Here is an 18,905-nt window from a genome sequence, read left to right as displayed (position 1 = left end):
TCTTGCAGTTACTTGTTTCATTTGCTACAGGCTGAGCCTTGAATATTATAATAGCTAAGGAAACATTCCCAGGATTCAGAAAAAAACAAACATCCATCATTTCTGGTCTTTTCATCATTGTCCAGGACAGACATATAGCATTTCATAGCAATTTTTTCATAATATTTTTCACTAAAGTGTCGCTTTTTTTTTTTTTTTTTTTTTTTTAAAAGCCTGAATTGAAACAGTGCAGAAGGCAGGAAGTCAACCACTTCCAGTACCGGCCATTTCTGTTGGAACAGCACCCATCTTGCCCCTTCACTTCTTGTAGCTTCAGCTCCCACTTACCTCCCTGGCAGTTGCTGAAGTAATTGAATAATAGCACTGGTTAACTTACAAATCTTAACCATTTGGAATGGTCCCATCCTCAAATTAGTAGCATATTGAATGTTAGAAGGAACTAGGTAAAAGTCTATTGCATGAAAAAATCCAATCCTGACACCTCTTCTGTTACCACCTAGGGACAGAGGTACCTCTTCTCCTCATCTCTTCACCTTGCAAAAGATACTGTGACTGTGGGCACGATTCTTGGTCTTTGTTCTAAAGAAAGCAACCAAGCGTCTTGGTTTTGTCTAGAACAAATGTTCCCTTCCCCTGACACACATTTCCCATTTCTCAGCTGTTTCTTTTTTTTTTTTCCCCTTATCCCTTTAGTGTGATGCTATCAAGGCAGTGAAATTTTCTCACTTGCTAGTGGAGGTTATGTAAGAGTTTCATAATTAAAGTGACAGAATTGCTTCTATTCAGTACCGTCCTAGCTCTTTGTGATATTTTCCAAGCACAGTAAGGCTATTTACACTTCAGTTAGTCTTTCCCACCTTCACACCTCTGAAGTCCTCTCTGAGAAGAAATCACCTTTAGCTTCTGGGTATTCCTGCAGAGCAGAGACTGGCTTGTATTTCTCAAAGCCTAATACTTGCTAAAGCCTCATGGCTTACTCCTTTCAGTCAAGTGAATGGAATAATAAAACAAAACATGGGAAGTAATTTATAATCTGAACTAAAAGATAGTTTTGATTCAACTAGAAGATCAATGGAAAGAGACAAAGTGCATGCTCTACCTCTGCACTTATCTGCCCCCAAAACGATGACACATTCTTAAATAAACCGGCAGTGCAGTAACAAGTAACAATAAGAATGCCTCTGGGTGGGGAGATTTATTTACTATACATATTGCCTGCAATGTGCAGGATTTAATTTGACAAATTAAAGTTGGCAAATTTTCTGTTTCCTTCATTTCCTGTTCACAAATCAAGAATAATGCTAAACAGAAAAGCACTACAAGTAGAAAAAATAAATAAATCCTACTTTACTAAAAACAATAAATCCCTGGCAGGTAAGGCAACCCTGAGTTAAACATAAAAGTAAGTATGGTATTTTAGAAGTGAATGCCAATTTCTGCATCTGAAATATCATCAGTTGTTTTGCAGCAGAATTTCTTCAGAGATTTATGAACTGGTACGAGGGGACTAAGCTCCAACTCAAGAGCCATTTTTTTTTTTAAATTAAATTAAATGCATTTCCACATAGCCTGATAACTTTCCCTTTCAAAGAATAGCAGACACCCAATGCTGCATCCATTTGCAGCAAACTAACTTTGACTATTGGTAAGTTTCCTAGCTAGAACACATATAAAATACTACATGCAAATCATGCAGTATTTGCACACTGTGTTTCAAAACAGGTCCACAACTCAACATAAAGGGTGAATTAATAGTTTATTGTAGCCATTTCTCTTTATTGCCCTTTTCATATGCTATAGGCCAGTTTCAAGAACTATCAGATGCCATTTGAGTAAGCTATCCATATAAATGAACACAGATGAAAACTTGCCTTACTACTATTCCCCTCTAAACAGAAAGCAATTCACTGGGGGAAAGAAGAAATCTTATTCCTTTTGTGTATGGGAGCTCACATTCTACCTCTTTACAATCAAAGGCACCATGTGCTTTTTCATAAGGTTACTCAGAGCCTTGCAGAAATCCTTTGTATAACCTTGGGTGTATTTTAGGCAGCTAGGTCATTATCAAATTAGCACCAGGATAAATTGGAAAGAAAGACACAAGAAAAGGAAAAAAAAAAACCCAAACCCCACCCGAAAACCAACCCACTAGTAACAGAAAAAAACCTCAAACACTTTTAAGAAAAAAACCCCAAACACTAGTAAGAAAATAAACTCTAGTAAGAAAAACACTGCAGTGCCTCATAACAAAAGCTATTGCATACCTTTAAATATTATTACTATTAGTCTCTTCAGGTCTACATTCTTTCCCCAGGCTATACAGACTTCCCTCAGCACTTGCAAACTTCCTATGAAAAGGGCAAAAAGAAGAAGTATAAGGAAACACAGATGTTAGGCCATTTCGTTTTGGAGGATTTGTAGGATTTCACTTGATTTAATTATTGCCTCTTTGGATTGACAACACTTAAGTATTTCAACATGTCTTTCAATACTCTCCCTTAATGGATGAGAGCAAATTTTTTCACTTGATTTTCTCCCATTAGATAATACATTTTTAAAAGTTTTTTCTGTCAGGCTTCTTCACTGTAAAGAAGGAAGTGGTGTTTGGGAGATGGCTCTGAACTGTGGTATGAAGCAGGAGTTATGAAGCTCTCTTTTCTCCAAAACTGCCCAGCAACAAGTCATTTCAGGGAAGAATACACGAACATCTCAGCTTAGAGTGATAATTCCTCCTGTATATACTCACCTTCCTTTCCTGACAATCTGCAGTTCAGGAACTTCCTGAGTCAGAGCGTACATATCTTGGTGTTTAATTACCTGTCCATGGCTTGGTTAATTGAACTGTCTATGGGTTATTACTGTCAGTTTTTGAACCCGTCTAGAGTGTTGGTAATCACAACATCCTATGGCAATAAATTGCAAAGTACAAACATGTACCTTTTGAAAAAGTACTTCCTTCTCTTTGTTTTAAACCAGCTGCCTATTTCATTTTATGGCATCTAGTCCTTGCACTGTGACAAACCGTGAATGACCACTCTCGGTTTCCTTTCTCCGCACTTGCCATGATTTAATTGTTGTCTGCCACATCCCTGATTCAGTTATCTCTTTTTCTAAGCTGAAAAATGTAAACCTTTTTCATAGAAGTTGAAGACCTTTGTTTATCGTCTTCTGCACATGTTTTTGGTTCATAGTATATATTCTGAAATCAAAGCGTGAGTACATATTACAAGGGAAGGGAGAGATACACACACACACTCATGTACATACATAAGCCCTATACTCCAACCTAATCAGACTTCATACCTAAACTGAAGGAAAAAGTAAATTTTCATTACTGCTAATAGTATACTAAATTTTCTTTTGTTAACTATATTATTATTCACAACATATGTCATGCAATACACCAATTATCCGTAGGTTGGAAATACACATTTTTAGAGGTTAAATGACTTTCAGAAATTGTCAGTTAAGAGTAAGTCCTATGTGCACATCAAGCAATTCCTCAAAACAGATTCTGTGAACATCAACCGATGAATAAAGAGTTTCAGAGGGTAACCTGTAGCTTATTACTCTCATTCTGATACCTCTAACGTGGTACGTGGATTATGCAGAAGTTGACACAAACAGAAAATTAATTATCCACTTCAAGGATTTACAGCTGTGTATAAACAAAATAAGAACATAACTGAAACATTTTCAAACTCAGATCTTCAAATCCAAGTGTCAGCCTGGAGCAAAATTTTGTGTCTGAGCTACAGTGTTAAATCCCCCAAACATGGAAAGGTTCAAAAAGAACATCCTTTCCCACTCTTAATTATTACTGCACTGAAAACTAGAGGTTAGCAAAAAGTCTTTGCTGCGTGGTGACAGAAGGAGGGAAAACAGGGAAAAGAAATGCTGGATGAGCTACATCAGTAAACCTTACTAAGACAATGAAACAAAAATACGAACAAAAGGGCCAGGACACGTTAATTAGTAGAGAGTCTAGAAAATGAGCTGAATCAGGAAATTTTAGGGCTTTAAGTGTAAGCTGAAGAATTCTACAGAACTAAATTACCCAGCAAGGTGAAAGCTATCCCTTCCATAATACCAGGCAAATATATAGGAAGCAATAAACTTTATTACAGGAAAAAAGAAGTTCAACAGTCTTTTGAAATAAGAGAACTTTCTTAGTGCAATTCTGTGCTCTCACTTATCTACCATGAATGGGCTTCAGCGATTGAAATCCAGCAGCAGGGAAAAGAAAAAAAGAGGCAACATTCCTGAACAGCTCTCAGCCGATGCTTTAATAATTTGTATTATCAGTATAAAGGGATGCTGCATCAGCCAAACCTCCTCAGTGTTTTCAAGAAGTATGTTTACATATTACCAGAGAAACATTGCAATATCTATGAAGAAGTGGATGTAGCAGCAGAAGGGAATGCAGCTTAGAACAAAAGGGAAATGTCTCTAACAACCATCATTGCCTGACACCCAGAAACTTCATACTGTGTATCTGGTCACTACCTCTGATGGAACAGAATTTCATCTTTTAAGATAGCTAGTTATATTAATATATGCAGCTGTATGCGCTACATAATTATCAGAAGGTAACTGAATATACAACAGTACATGGTATTTGCCTGTACTACAGGTATAAATCTGTAACTTAGCTATGTGGTCTTAATAAAAATTAAATAGACCATTTGACCATAGCAACTGATTAGAGTCTGTAAAAGGTACTTCTGTTTGTTTAACAAAATACATCAGTAGCTAAGATAAACCATTGAGTGGAAAGGTGTTGAGAGAAGAAAAACATTCTGGAAAAGACCATGTAGGTTAGCAGAAGAGAGAAAGACTAAAAGCTAAGTTCTTAGAATGTAGACCAAGACAGAGCACACTGCAAAATGAGATACTACTTTCCTCCTGCCCTGTCTCCTTCCCTCCATCCTCTCCCAAAATCCTTGGTTGCTTAAGCACTGGTCATCTAATTAAAGAAACAAGTAGGATACTTGTTTGGATAATCATTATGCTATCTTCTTATGCTATTGCCCACACATATTCCTTCAGACAATAAATATTTATCCTAAGTGTGCTTAAGTCTACCCTTTTCTGTTAAAGCTCTGAGGGCTTGATTCCCCAAGTTTTTAAGGTGACAGAGCAGCACCAACATGCAGTTAGTAACGTTACCAGCCTGCCGGCACGTGCGGTTATCCAGCAGAGTTCAAGTGCTTCCCTAGTCTGCGGCAGAATAACACAGAACAGAAAAGGAGAGACCTATTTCCTCTGTCATTGAATTCCTGCAAGCCAGAAAGAACAAGAAGTTGCATTAAGCTTTGGTGATAACTGTAGCCAGATTTCTCCAGCGCCATGGTTTTTTCCCCCAAAACATCCTCCGACCAACATACCAAGAGGATAAAGTATCATGATGTTTTTAATGCAAAACAAGATTAAAGGTTAAATACAACAACAACAACAGATCTTTCAGAAAATGTTTAAGTGACGAGTGACAGTTGCAGGGAGGAGGACTGCTGATCCAGTCAGATCTGCTGATTTACAAAAGGGTGCAAGAAGAGGCTTCAACTCAAATGCCTAAGAGCACTATGCTAATTTGCAATTATTATCTATATGTCACTTCCTGCACTTGCCACACCAGTGCGAATTACCTCTTTGATGTTTCGTAGCTTTAAGTTTAGCCGTGCATCACCCCACTCGCTTCATCCTGTAATTCTACCACAAGAAATGTGTGTGTCTATGCCTGACCTTTAATTTGAACTATTTATTATGGCCTTGACGAGCGGATTGCAGGTTTGAAATACAGTCGGATGATTTCAAGGATGTAGTTAGGCAAACACTTGCAAGAGACCTGACCACACGCACGCATGCAGATCTCAGCCCACCAGCTTGGGGACAGCACTAAGAAGAGAGTTTCTTCTACTAGGCAGGTCTCTGACTTCTCCTGTAAAGGACATCTGGTTGCTGCTGTTCTCAGCACAGGTACAAGAAGTGGCAATACATTCACATTGCCCATTCGCCATGCAAATTGCATGCTTCTACCATGCCTTATGCAGAAGAAAAAGAGCAATACACAAAATTCAAACACAAAAACATAGCAATGATTACCCCATAGCAAGCAAAGTACCAACTCCATATCCATCCTTCAGTTCTCCCTATCAACAGTGGAGACAAAACCTATAGGATGAAGCCTATTCAGGGTCTTTAGCTCATCTATCAGATCTAGAACACAGTTCTTGAAAGAAAAATCCTGTTTAAATACTCATCAGCCTATTCCAAAGCACTCAAAACACAGTCAGCCAATTGCATTGCAATAACAAATAACTACCATAAAAGCACGGTGGAAGTATTTTTAGGTAAAAAAGAAACTTGTTAGTCAAGAAGAGAATATAAAAGATTCTCATTTTCCACAAAGGATAAAGTGTGAATCAGGGAGAAAAAATGCAATGCGTACTTTGCCTTATAAAGTAATCTAACTATTTTTTCACTCCTACAAAACAATTTCACATTGAACACAGTGAAGTGATGCTATAACAGGGGGCAGAATTCCTCCAGCTCTTATCTGACACTGTGTAAACACTATAAAGTACTGTGGAAAGATAAAGTTCTCCATCTGCTGATCGTTGCTACTGTTAGCCAAAATGGGGTCAAAAGTTAACTCACCCAGCTTATGCATGAGGTTTTTATAGCTTAAACCCTTAAGAACGAAGCCACGTTACTAGGCATTTGGAGAAAAAAAAATACTTTGTACGTAAGAGACTCAGCCAGCCAAAGGGAAGAGATAAGGCATGTAAAGGACCAATAAACTGACCCAAGAACAGCTTACTCAAAGCAATCTGAGTAATCAATAACTGGAGACAAGAAAATTAATTAACTGTTGTACATTTCTCTCCAGAATTGATTCCACAGACAAAAGATCACAAGTAATTATCATTAGTTTCAAAAGTCATTCATAATAAGATTTAAGTACCCTCAAAAAAATCAATTGACTGAGCTTTTAGGAGTATATCAAGCAAGGAAAAATGACTGTATTATTATTACTAGCCTAAGACTTGGAAGGAGTGGGTCCAATTTCCCGCTCTACTATGAACGTCTACCATCTAAGGCAAGTCACTAGCCTTTTCATTTTTCCATCATAAAAAGAATAACTGCATACCTTAAACCTACTTAACCTTACATTAATCCATGACAGACCAGGAGGTATTTGTTGACATCCATAAGTGCTATATTCTTACAGATATTAATTCAATTTTACGCTTAATAATCTTGAAGGAAGCAAGTTTGTTGAAACCCCCAGTCAAGCCTTAAACAAACATCAGACTGTATTTCTAAATCTAATATACAATTTAGTGTAATTACTTCTATTTCTTAAAGAACAGAAATAGCCAGGTTTAATCAACCAGTGCTGACACACATCGCGTAGAAGGAAAAAGGATTATTTTGTCCACAGTTTAACTACAGAAAAATTAAGTACCAAGGGGGCTTCCTACAGAATAGAAGCAAAAGCATCCAGCTGATGATCACAGGGACCCATATTTATAAACTAATACGCACTTCAATCCAGTTAGGGCTGGGATTTACAGCTAGTCAGAGATTAGCACTGGTATAGAACTGGGCCAAAGCCCGTACCAATCTCTTTCTCCATTCTCACAGCTGCTCTGAACAAACAACTTGGAAAAAAAAAAAGTAGGATCTCCACTAGCTTGCCTCAGCTGTAACACACTGAGGGCATTTGACAGCCTTAGTACAACATCAAGAAATAGCCGAAATGCTTACCGTACACTTTTATGCACATTCAAACAATACATCTGTATTCACACATACACATCCCAGGAAGTCACTTCATCCTAGCAATTTTTGGTTCCATCTTCCAGTCTGGAAACTATGCCAGTTCATCTCTCTGCTTTATTCTTGTTACGCAGAGAAGAGCAGGGATGCAGTAATTCTGCTGGTAGCATCATCTCATGGTCCCTATTTGATAAAATTCTATAAGGTGCCAGAAATCTCTGACACTGGAAACACTCCAGAAATAGGAGAACTATGACAGACATGCCAGACAGCTGGCCTCTCTTCAAAGGCTTGAAAGTGTAGGGTGGGGAAAACAGGGGTGGAGTGAAAAAAATAATCCTAACTTAATTATAAATATAGCTTAAGAATCCCATCCACGTGAAAGTTCTCCTGCTTTGTATCATGAATACCTCCAGGGCTCATAAAGCTGCCTTGAACAGAAAACACTTGGAATTATTCTCTTGTGAGTGGCTTTTAAGCGGTAATACACGTGAAGAGGACAAGGGAATACTCCTCAGTAAGTGTGCCTTCAACAAACTGGTAGAATCATTTGTTATTTTGCTCCAAGTTGGAGGGCTGCAGTCTGTACCAGCATATGGCCTCTACAGCTGGCGATCTTGGTGAAGGAGAAGGTGTGAATGACCCATAAAGCATTTTGTGGCCATGCTCTCCACAAGTCCAAAAGCTTTCCTCCCCTTCTTACATGACTCTGACATCAAGCTGCCTCTGCTTTTTGATGTCATTCATCTCTTCCCCATATTCTTCTTGCCCTCCCTCACAGTCAGACGTTTCTATTTTCAGGTTCAGCTGTTTTAACCACTCCTGTAATTAATAGGTGAGAGGAAGGAGCAGCAGTCAGGGATGGAGGAGAAAGAAGACATGAGATGACGCTCCAGAGAGTATAAATCATGGCAGCCTGAGAAACATCTTCCAACTCATACAGTGTCGTGAATCCTCTGAGAGCTCACTCCACTTGCTAAACAGAAAGCTCTCTTGGACTTCCCTGCAAATACATGAGCCCTTTTGTGTTACCTATTTCCTTTGTCTACCTTTGTGTAAGCTGCAAAGAAATCCAATTTTATAATTCCCTATGTCAACTACTTCAAAATGCATTCCTCAGGTTCAAATGTAACCACTGACATCTCAGCAGAAAAAGAAAATACTAATAAATCTAATATTTAACAAATAGCAAGCAAAGATCACTGTAGCACTCTGTACCAAACAAGAAAAGAGCCAAAGGTGCTGTACAAAGCTCTATTTACTAAAAAATATAAGAAACTAGGCCTTGAAATGTCAACTGCTACTTCAACATCAAGAATTATTATAAATTGCACTAACATAGTACAAAGCCTACCACTAACTGTGATATAACTGTAAATGAACCCAAAGGAAGGCTTTATGAGAAATTTTTTCTTGAATTGAGAGCAACTGCTGCTTGAGTGAAGACACAATAACCTTCTAGGAAGCGGTTGGAAGCTTCTGAATCACAAATATAAAGTGTGACAAATGGAGTTCTCCACAATTCACAAATTGGATAAGAAGATTATCACAAGCCTTGGAAACTATTTACTCTGCTTCTTCATCTCCCTTTCAACACTTGTCATTATAGAGGCATGCTACCAACATCAACCAACACATCCACTTGGGTGATAAGGGATAGCAAAAATGTCTGAAATAACTCCATGCCACCTACAAAGGCTGCAGAAGCTCTCAAGGTTTCTAAGTAGTTTATTATTTGCAGAGCATTAACATGTGCAAACAGAGAAATGGCACTAATTTTCACATAATCTTCTTAGTGTTACATTGATAACTTCTGCAGAGACAGCAAATACGACATGCAACTCCACTAAAAGCTAAAAAACAGACCAGGTACGTTAGGTAACTAGGGGCAGTCCCATTTGAATTTTTCATAATCCTGGTACCATTAGGCCCCGTTGCTCCCCTCCCTAGCTCCAGGGCACGAAAGCCCAGGAGGGAACACCACTGCGGCACTGGGGCTGGGGGGGCAAAACCGGCTGTAGCACGCGTGGTCCCTCGCGCAGTCGTCGGGACAGCAGCGCTCCCCCAAAATGCTCCAGAGCTCATCGCTACCACGGCAGCCTGCGCAGTCCGTGCTCAATCTGCAAAACCACTGCGGATCACTGTGCGCGGCAATAATTACTTGGTCCTAGATCAGAAATGACAGTATTGTATGGTGGAAACATCTCCAGAAAGGCCAGCACAGTGCCCTTGCCTGTGCTGAACTTGTGTTCTGGGTTGGCAGAATATATACATGACGTATTTTAAGGCCAAAATCTTTTTCTTGTTTTTAAATTCATTACACTTTCAAAATAGCATACAAGACACAGAAATAGCATTCTCACTTTCATGAGACAATACGGATCCAATTCCTTCAACAACTCACCAGTTTCAATGGTTAGAGTTTTCTGCTTAGCAGCTGCTGTTGAATACCAAGTGTTGTGAGAGTTTCTTAAAAATTTCTTTTTAGAAACCTATCCTACATACCTTCCATTCTAAAAGTCAACCTAAACTTAATCTTGGATGTGAAGTATAAAAACTGCTATACCTCATCAGTCTTTGCTTATTCAGGCTTGACAGACAATATAAAAATCAGCATCCAAATGCTTATGTTTCATAATCCCTTTACATACAGAAGTATGACTGTTGGCAGAGTTCTCTACTTTAAGCATGGTGTTTTGCTTGTAAAAATGCTGAACAGAAGTTTCAAGGCTTTAGCTGTCATGATAACTGTCACAGCTGCTAAGAAACTAACACTCTGTGCTGTGTATCTCACACAACTGTGACATTTTTCTCCCATTATGTTACTGACAAGGTTTTTTCCCTGTCTCCAGTATAAAAATCACTTAGATACCCTCTACTTCTAAATAACCAGCCTGCAAATGTATTCACACTTTTCTGTTTTGTTTTGTTTTTCTTTTTTTAATCCATGTGTCTTAATAAATACCAAATGGTTCTAGTTTTACATAATCTAAGAAAACAAAGTATAAACCCAGAAGAAAATCGAAATTTAAAAAAATTTCAAAATTTTATTCTCTGTTCTTACACCATGTTCTTAACACCATTTGTACAGTGCGAGGGGAAAAAAAATAAATCTTTCCCACAGAAAATGTAAGAACCAAACTGCACACAGATTCCTAAAGATTAGCATAATGAATTTTTGCCTAAAAAGCGTCGGGATTGAGAATTATTTAGCACTACCCACGCTTGCAGAATTTAAGTACTAATACAGCCGTTCGGCATCCTGAAGAGCCTCGTGCTGAGGTCAGACGCGTGCCCGGGCCGGGACAGCAGCTGGAAGGCCAGGGAGGGATGTGGGGAAAGGCAGCCCCGCTTCGGGAGATGCCTGCAGCCAGCAGCAAGGCCATACCACCTCCTGGGACGGCAGGTTGGACATTCAGCAGCATTATTTCTCCAATTAACTTAAGCAGCAGCCACCTGCCGGTCCCCAACCGCTCGTTCCCACCTCTGGCTTGCCCCCCCCCAGAAAGCGTGTGTGGCCACACCATGAACCGAACGGAGGAATTGCTCCGGGTTAAAATAAACCCAGAAAAGATTGCTTTTGAGCCACGTTCCTTTTCCTGGCTCAGTTCACTTTGCAGCTGTATAAATGCCTATGCAAACACAGCACAGGAATGAGCAGGAACAGACAACGTGGTTACTGTTTTATGCTGTCAGAAAGGTACCTATGAACTTCACCCCCCAAGCAGGCTCTCTTAAAATAAACTATGTTCTTTCACTGCCGCTCTGAGCCGGTTCCTGGGTAGCTGGTTTGCATTCCTCACGTGCTTTGGTAATAGATCAATAAATACTCAGCAGGTATGCCTGTATTTAGACACCTAGGTGATAAAAATACTAGACACAGACGAAGGCAAATTGCACTGTACAAAAGCCTACGGGGTTGTGGCTGCAGATTTATGGAAGGCTATGTGACTAGGCCCAAACAAAGAGTTTTGTGAGGCACAGGCTTGTGATTTTGACCTGATTATACTGTAGATGTTGTTGTTGAACATGATTATTGTCATTAGTCCATATGCAAGAAAGTACACAGACTATTTAGCCAAACAAAAAAGCAGAAACAAGCAAAGGACACAGTGGAGAAATAAGACTGCCAGTTTAATAAGAATTCAGTAACTCCAAGATTTGGAAAGGCAACCAATGTGAAACAACACAAACCCCTGAGAGGAGAAGTGGCAACTCAGAAGAAGGGAACTCGGGAAGAACAAGGACCGGCCCGTTGCAAGGACTAAGTAATTAAGGGAGGCTGACATTCACAACCTGCCTACCAAACACCACCAGGCTGCTGAACCACGCGCAGCGAGTATTTTAATGTTTAACCTAGTACCGTGCTGCTTTAATCAATGTACTTCTCGCAGGATTAGTCTGAAGACAAAGGAAGAGCTGTACGCTCAGAAGCTGTACGTGTGATCACGCATTCTAGTCTTCATACACAACAAAATACACCCAAATAAAAGTGATCCAAAGATTTGCTGGCTGAACAGCTAAACCCATGTGAGCGCTGGGCTCTCAGCTCCCTTCCCTAGCCATCGGAAAAGATCACGTAGAGAAACCCTAGTGTAATAAATGAATAAGTAAGTAATCAATCATGGGTTAAGTAGCTGACTGAACAGCATACAGGAGCCAAAGGAGCCTCACGCCCTCCTTGGCATTGGCTCCGCACCCACCTTACCCCACATTCAGCGCACCGAGTGAATTTTCTGGCAGATGAGCTTTCTGCCACATTAAGCATGCTGAAATGGCTTGGCCCACGTCCAGCGGGTTGCAGACCTGAAGACAAAAGGATGGGAACACAAGGCATAAAATGGAGGGAAGAGGACTGCACCCCAGAAGTCAATAGTTAAATTGGGCTTAGGCTGCCGGGGAAGTGCAGCAAGACTTACTGAATAATTCCCAGCTGCTGGATGGGCCATACATTTGTAATAAATCTACAGTAAAGAAGCAAAATATATTTCCTGGTCTAAATGACTAACTTGAAGACTAGATTATAATCTCCAATGGTGTTTGCCTCCTTTGTTCTGCTGGATTAATATCTGCCAACATCTAAATAGTCCACTCTGTTCCTTTCTATTTTGTTTAGCCAGCTACTGAACACAGGGAACAGTCTTCTCACTATTTTTAGAGAGAGAGGATATCTAGACTGACCTTTTTTTTTTTTTTTTTTAAAGCAGGACTTGCCTCTGAAGGCCATTCAAAAAGGAAATTAACTACTCATAGAAAAGTGTGATGACTGTTCAAAGCAATTAATGAAATTTGACTTGGCTCTCTGGGGATGTGTGCATTAAAGATAACACATGGACAGAGTAAGTAGGCACACGCTCTGAGTCCGCTTCTCTCTCTCTGTAAGGGCAAATACTAGTAAAAAATGTTTCCTTTTGCACCACAAACTATTTTGAAGTGGTCTTAATTTGCCTGAAGAGGCACTTACTAACTCATGCTCCAATGCCTGTTACTACCTACATCACCCTGAGCACTCTTGCACCATTAAAAAAAAAAAAAAAAAAGGAGAATTTACACATAAATTACAAAAAAGGTAATAATTAAATCACCTTCTTGAGGTTAAAAATTATGTCTCCTACTTAGCATAGCCAAGTTGCAGTACTTTGCCCTCTTTGTGCTCCTATCCCCAAACCCAGCTTCCAGCAATACGCTTTGCATCCACCCGAGAGCGAGGGGCTGAGTGTCTCCCCATCAGGGCACTGGGCTCCACTGGGCTCTCGGCACCGGCGCTGGGGGGCTGCCTGCACCCTGCTGCCCCAGCCCAGCCGCCATGCAGACACAAGGATGCATTGCTTTGGCCGTGCCATCCTCGAGAAAGTTGCTCAGCCCCAAATACTGCGTAACAGGAGTACCAGGAAAACATGTTTGAAGTACATCCTGGTCGAAACAGCTGGAGCTTTCAAAAAACAGAGGAGAGTTTTCTTTAAAAATCCAGGGGCCACTTTTGTGGCCTGATTTTAATAGGAGCACTTTTTTTATTTACTTATAAAATCTTACCAAAATATTTCATTAGTTTGTTGTTTTTTTTTAAAAAAATCCTTTAATGACATATTGTTTTCTTTCAATTGTAGAACTAAAATGAAATTTGAGTAGAAGATGGTAAGAACTAAACCCCAGAAAAGCGTGGAAGAGAGAAGCTGGGGAAAAAAACAATCAAAAATATCTTACTTTTGCTCTATGATAAGAACAACAGAAATATGCAGAGCATTAAATGCATTTAAAATAATTAAATTCCTGATCATTAAAAGTAACAGCAAAATTCCCCATTGACCTCTACAGGGCCAGAATTTAACTTGAGAAAAAGAAATTCTGTGGAATGGAATACATCTACCTAAATGCACATACAGAAGGTAAGATTAAGTCATTCTGATCACTCCTTTTCTTATTCTTACATTAAAAATAAAATTTAAACTTCTTTTTCCATGTTACTCAACAAAGAGTATGGAAGAATTATTCCTACAATAGAGGAGAGAAGGCTGTAAGTCACCATCAAAAGGTGATTTAAAGTAGAAAGGTAACTTTAAGCACAGATAAAATTATGAACAGGACTTTCACAATTAGAACTTCAAATATCCAAGAATGTAACAAGCCTAGTATGTTGCAAAAAATCTGAAGTGGGAAACAAGCAAGCGAACAACAAAAGTGAAACTGTTTCCCATGTACCAGATTAGCATCTGGGCACAGAAATAAAGTTGAGATTCCTTTTTGAGGATGTCAGCACTTTTCCATAAATTTGAAGTCCAAAGAAAGTGGAAGAAACAATAGAAATATTCTTAGGCACAGTTTTAAACTAAATGAAGATGAATCTCTCTTGATATAAGGGAGATGATATAATTCATCAACAACTTGTAAGACCAAGAAGGAAACAAATGCTGAGGAAACCAAAGCAGTGAGTGACTATGAAAGCACAGCTGGAGAGAACAAGTCAGAACAAAAGACAAGACAGGCTGGACTGAAAAATGCTGCATTTACATATGGCTGAACCGTACCAGAATCTCTCACATCTGATTATCCAAATGCAAAAATGAGTCCTTCCACTTCTGGCCCTCTTGCCACAGCAGCTGCTCTTCAGCTCTCTTGTAGGCACGCAGCTGTTAGGACAGAACAAATACACGGTCCTCTGCTGGGTATGAAGAAGGAGTTTTTGGTTGGTACAGATCTGTTCTGGGGACATAGATGTAACCTCTGTGCCATCCAAACAGCTAATCCAAGTGACAGCGGGGGGGACAGAACAGTACTGATGAAGCTATGATAGGATTCAGTAAAGCATGTGCTGATCAAATAGATAGTTACCAGTGAAATATGCGGCAAGTATATTTGAACTTAAATTATCCACTGGATCCTGGCTCTCAGCACATGAATCTTCCCTTGCTGCATCCCATGGCAGTACTGTTTTATTAAGAGGGATTGAAGACAGGTGATGTGACCAATGAAGTTTTTATCGCTATAGATTAATTTTCTTTGCTCAGTGGTCATTAATCACGGTTTCCCTGAAAGGAAGTAGTAGTTCAAATATTTTTCTAAGTGGATAGAAAGTTTGCTTGGTTGCATTGTATCTTCTGTAATCCCCTCCTATTTCCTTTTAATAAAAAACAGTTGTAAAGTTTTACAGCAAAATACAGCATCTTCTAGGACTTCTAACATGATGCTTCTTATAGGATACTAATTAATAACTTTCAAGATGGGCTTCTAAAACTGTAAAGAAATTGGAACTTGATAGCCCCTTCTGCTGCATTTTATAACTCAGAAAACAGAAATGTTACAGTTAAAACACACACTGAATATATCCAGTATGTTCTATCACACCAGTGAGGCCAAGTGGAAAGAAGAGATGCCTAATTCACTTGCAGTCTTAGAAATCACTTGCAATAGCTTCAGTGAGAGTAGTATTTTAAGCTGATGAAACATCTAATTTCTAAAATCAGAATACCCTGCGCAGTCAGTCAGGTAGAAGCATCAGAAATTACCATTTGAAAGAGTATTGCAACCAAACTCTAATACCATCGCCTGAGGAGCACTTTAAGGTAGTGTTTGTACTGAAAAAAGTTGGAGGCCTCTCCCAGCCTTCAGCAGCCTGTTTTCAACTGGGTTTTTTAATTATTATTTTTTTTCCTGGCTGGGTGTATCCCAGATGATCTCCCTGCTCACGCTCCACACGTGGCCTCCCAAACAGCGGCACCCGCACCACACAGGAGCAGCGCTGCCTTTTTAGCAGCAGTGCCAGCTCAATGTGCTTGTCAACCTGCCACCACGGCAGAAGAAGAGTTGAAACAGGCCACGGAGTCGGGGAAAAGCCCAGAGGATTTCTTGGCCACCATCTGCTGCTCTCGGAGTAACTGCTTGCAGCAGAAAGCCCTACCACCACATAGCTGCGTTCGCTCCAATAATTTACTCAGTTGTACGAGCAGTTGCAGAAGCATCCGTATTGCCTCTTCCTTCTGCAGAGCAGCTGGCAGAAAATGAACGTGCAGGGAGCAGGAGGGTGGATGGGCTGCGGTGGGAGGAAAGAAGGAATCGGAGAGCAGGGAAGTTACACAGGCTCTTTTGGCAGCAGCAAGCATTTAACTCACCACATCGGTTATCACACAAGGGCACAGAATGCTCATCTTCATGCGTCATTTTGGTTGTTTGGGGATCTTTTTCTTCTTCTTTTTTTACTAAATCAGCTTCCTTACCAAGTTCATACCTACAGAGCTGGCACATTGAAGTTAGAGAAAGCAGCAATCCCTGAACCACACCACACCTGAGAAATGCAGTACTAATGGCAACAAATCAATACCTGCCACCTGCAAATGCTTTAAAATGCCCATGACTGAAAAATCCCATTTAACATGTGTCCTCCAATATACCAGATGAAACCATTAAAAAAAAGTTAAAATAGAATAAGCTTTTCTCATTTAAAATGACTACTACAAAATGAAAGTCAGTAATTGTTAGCAGTTTCTTTTCAGCACTGCAGTATCTCTAAAAGAAGGGGGCTCATTACACAGCATCTGATAAGTTCTTGGCAGAGTTTAATGATAAACAATGGGACTCTGTCTGGAAGTCTGCTAAGAATCAATGTCCTGCTAAACTCCTAACTGCCAAGGAGACAAAAACCAATGCATTTGCAATTTTCCCAGCAAGCTAAAGAAAGCAGGGTGGTTAATTTAATGGACTAAAGCCAAGTAGAATTACTGTATATTCAACACCTGTAGGTCACACACTTTGCACTTAAAACACATCAAGCATGAGGACCCTCTTTTCCCAGTAAGACTAATGCCATCTCACTTGAAGCACACTTTTTAATTGGTTGTTATTTTAAACAAGTGCTTTTTTTTATTATTTAGAAACAAGGAGAATATAATGAGAATTCAAGAACAGTGGTTTCCTTTTGTGAAATGAAGGAGACCGCATACTTGTTTTATGCAAAGTAAAACAGGATATCTAATGCTCACTTAAGGCAAACAATTGCTTAGGCTTGGAGGAAAACCCTACGCATTAAAACAAACAACTTCTCAATTTCTCTATGACTAGTAAAATGAATACAAAGACAATAAACAAGCACATGGATTACATCAATTCCCGATACTTCAAGAGAGTAGAAACTACAGATTAAAGAATTTGAAAAGTCTTTGCAGGACAACTAATCCCTGAGGAAAGATTGCTTTGTTTTTGTCATCTGGAACCACATTTTGAAGTAGACAACTGAAGGAGGAGAAAAAAAAAAAAGGCTGCTTCTCAAAGTAGCACTGCACTCAGTTACCTAGCAAAAGGAATAAATGTTTGCTTGGTTTTTAAGTGATGAAAGCAAGCACTATGTAAAATATGTTGAGATCAACAGAAACCTAAAAGGAAACATCACCAGATGCAAGAAAGATTGTACTGGTTTTGGCTGGGACAGTCAATTTTTTTTCATAGTAGCTCATATGGTGCTATGCTTTGGATTTATGACCAAAACAGTGCTGACAGCACACTGATGTTTCCGTTACAGCTGAGCAGTGCTTACCCAGAGCCAAGGGCTTTTCTGCTCCTCAACCCACCCCACTAGCGAGGAGGCTGGGGGGGCACAAGGAGCTGAGAGGGGACACAGCCGGGACAGCTGACCCTGACTGACCCAAGGGATATCCCAAACCATATGACATCATGCTCAGCAATAAAAGCTGGGGGGAAAAGGAGGAAGGGGGGATGTGCAGAGTGATGGTGTCTGTCTGCCCAAGTAACCATTATGTGTGATGAAGCCCTGCTTTCCGGGAAATAGCTGAACATCTGCCTTCCAATGGGAAACAGGGAATGAATTGCTTATTTTGCTTTGCTTGCATTAATAATTCATTAACTAAAATACGCACTTCATACACTGAAAAATATTATTTGCAACACAGAAGAGTGATTATGGATGCGGAGCGCTCTGCAGCGCTGATGAATCAGAAGTGCAAGTTACATGTAATTTCCAAGAAGAGAGAAGAATCTACTTATGTCCCATGCACATATATTTTAAGAAACTATAGGGTGCATCAGCTGCTCAACTCTGCAAACAGATTCCTAGCAAAAGGATTCTCCCCTGCCCTACTTCGCAATCATACCTTTGGACTTGGACAACCTGCTGCACAGCCTGCCAGACCCAGCTAGCGTCACCTCCTCTTCCCTTGTTCTGTCAGTCCCTTGTATTTCCTAGGTCACCAAGTTTTTCTCCAGAGTTTCACTCTCTCTGTAAACATTAAGAATTTGGTGATTCCAGCTGGGGGAAGAGATGGTGTAACATCCCCCACCGCCTTCTCTGCTCCTGGCTGAACAAACCCAGGTGTCTCAGCCTCTCCTGTGCTCCAGCCCCCTGTCCATCCTGAACACCTCTGCCAGACTCGCCGCACTTTGTCAGTGTCTTGCTTGTATTGGGTGTACAGAACTGGTAACATCACTCCGTACGTGGTCTCGCAACGGCCAAGCAGAGGGGAAGGATGGCTTCCCTCAACCAAAGCTGCACTCCTGCCAACAGATCCCAGGATCTGGTTGCATTCCTTGCTGCAAGGCCACACTGCCAACTTTCATTTAACGTGCCGTCCCCCAGGCTCCCTTCTGCTATTTCTCTCGCAGCGCAAGAAGCATGTCAT

The 18,905-nt window shown here is 40.1% G+C and overlaps 1 protein-coding gene across 3 annotated transcripts in view; it reads right to left on the bottom strand.

Moving 5' to 3' along the window:
• LYPD6B (LY6/PLAUR domain containing 6B) overlaps positions 1-18,905 on the bottom strand; it is a 55,037-nt gene that overhangs the window by 15,781 nt on the left and 20,351 nt on the right. Inside the window, exon 3 of one of the 3 annotated variants that reach the window (XM_075028998.1) lies at positions 2,265-2,348. The exons of the other annotated variants lie outside the window; for them this stretch is intronic. The gene's annotated coding sequence lies outside the window, so the exon portion shown is untranslated. The remainder of the gene's footprint in view (positions 1-2,264; positions 2,349-18,905) is intronic. 3 annotated transcript variants of the gene reach the window in all.

Source organism: Buteo buteo, chromosome 5, assembly GCF_964188355.1.
Source record: "Buteo buteo chromosome 5, bButBut1.hap1.1, whole genome shotgun sequence".
In the NCBI taxonomy this organism is placed as follows: domain Eukaryota; kingdom Metazoa; phylum Chordata; class Aves; order Accipitriformes; family Accipitridae; genus Buteo; species Buteo buteo.
Note: the sequence above shows the minus strand (reverse complement) of the source record. Positions and strands in the feature narration are given on the sequence as shown.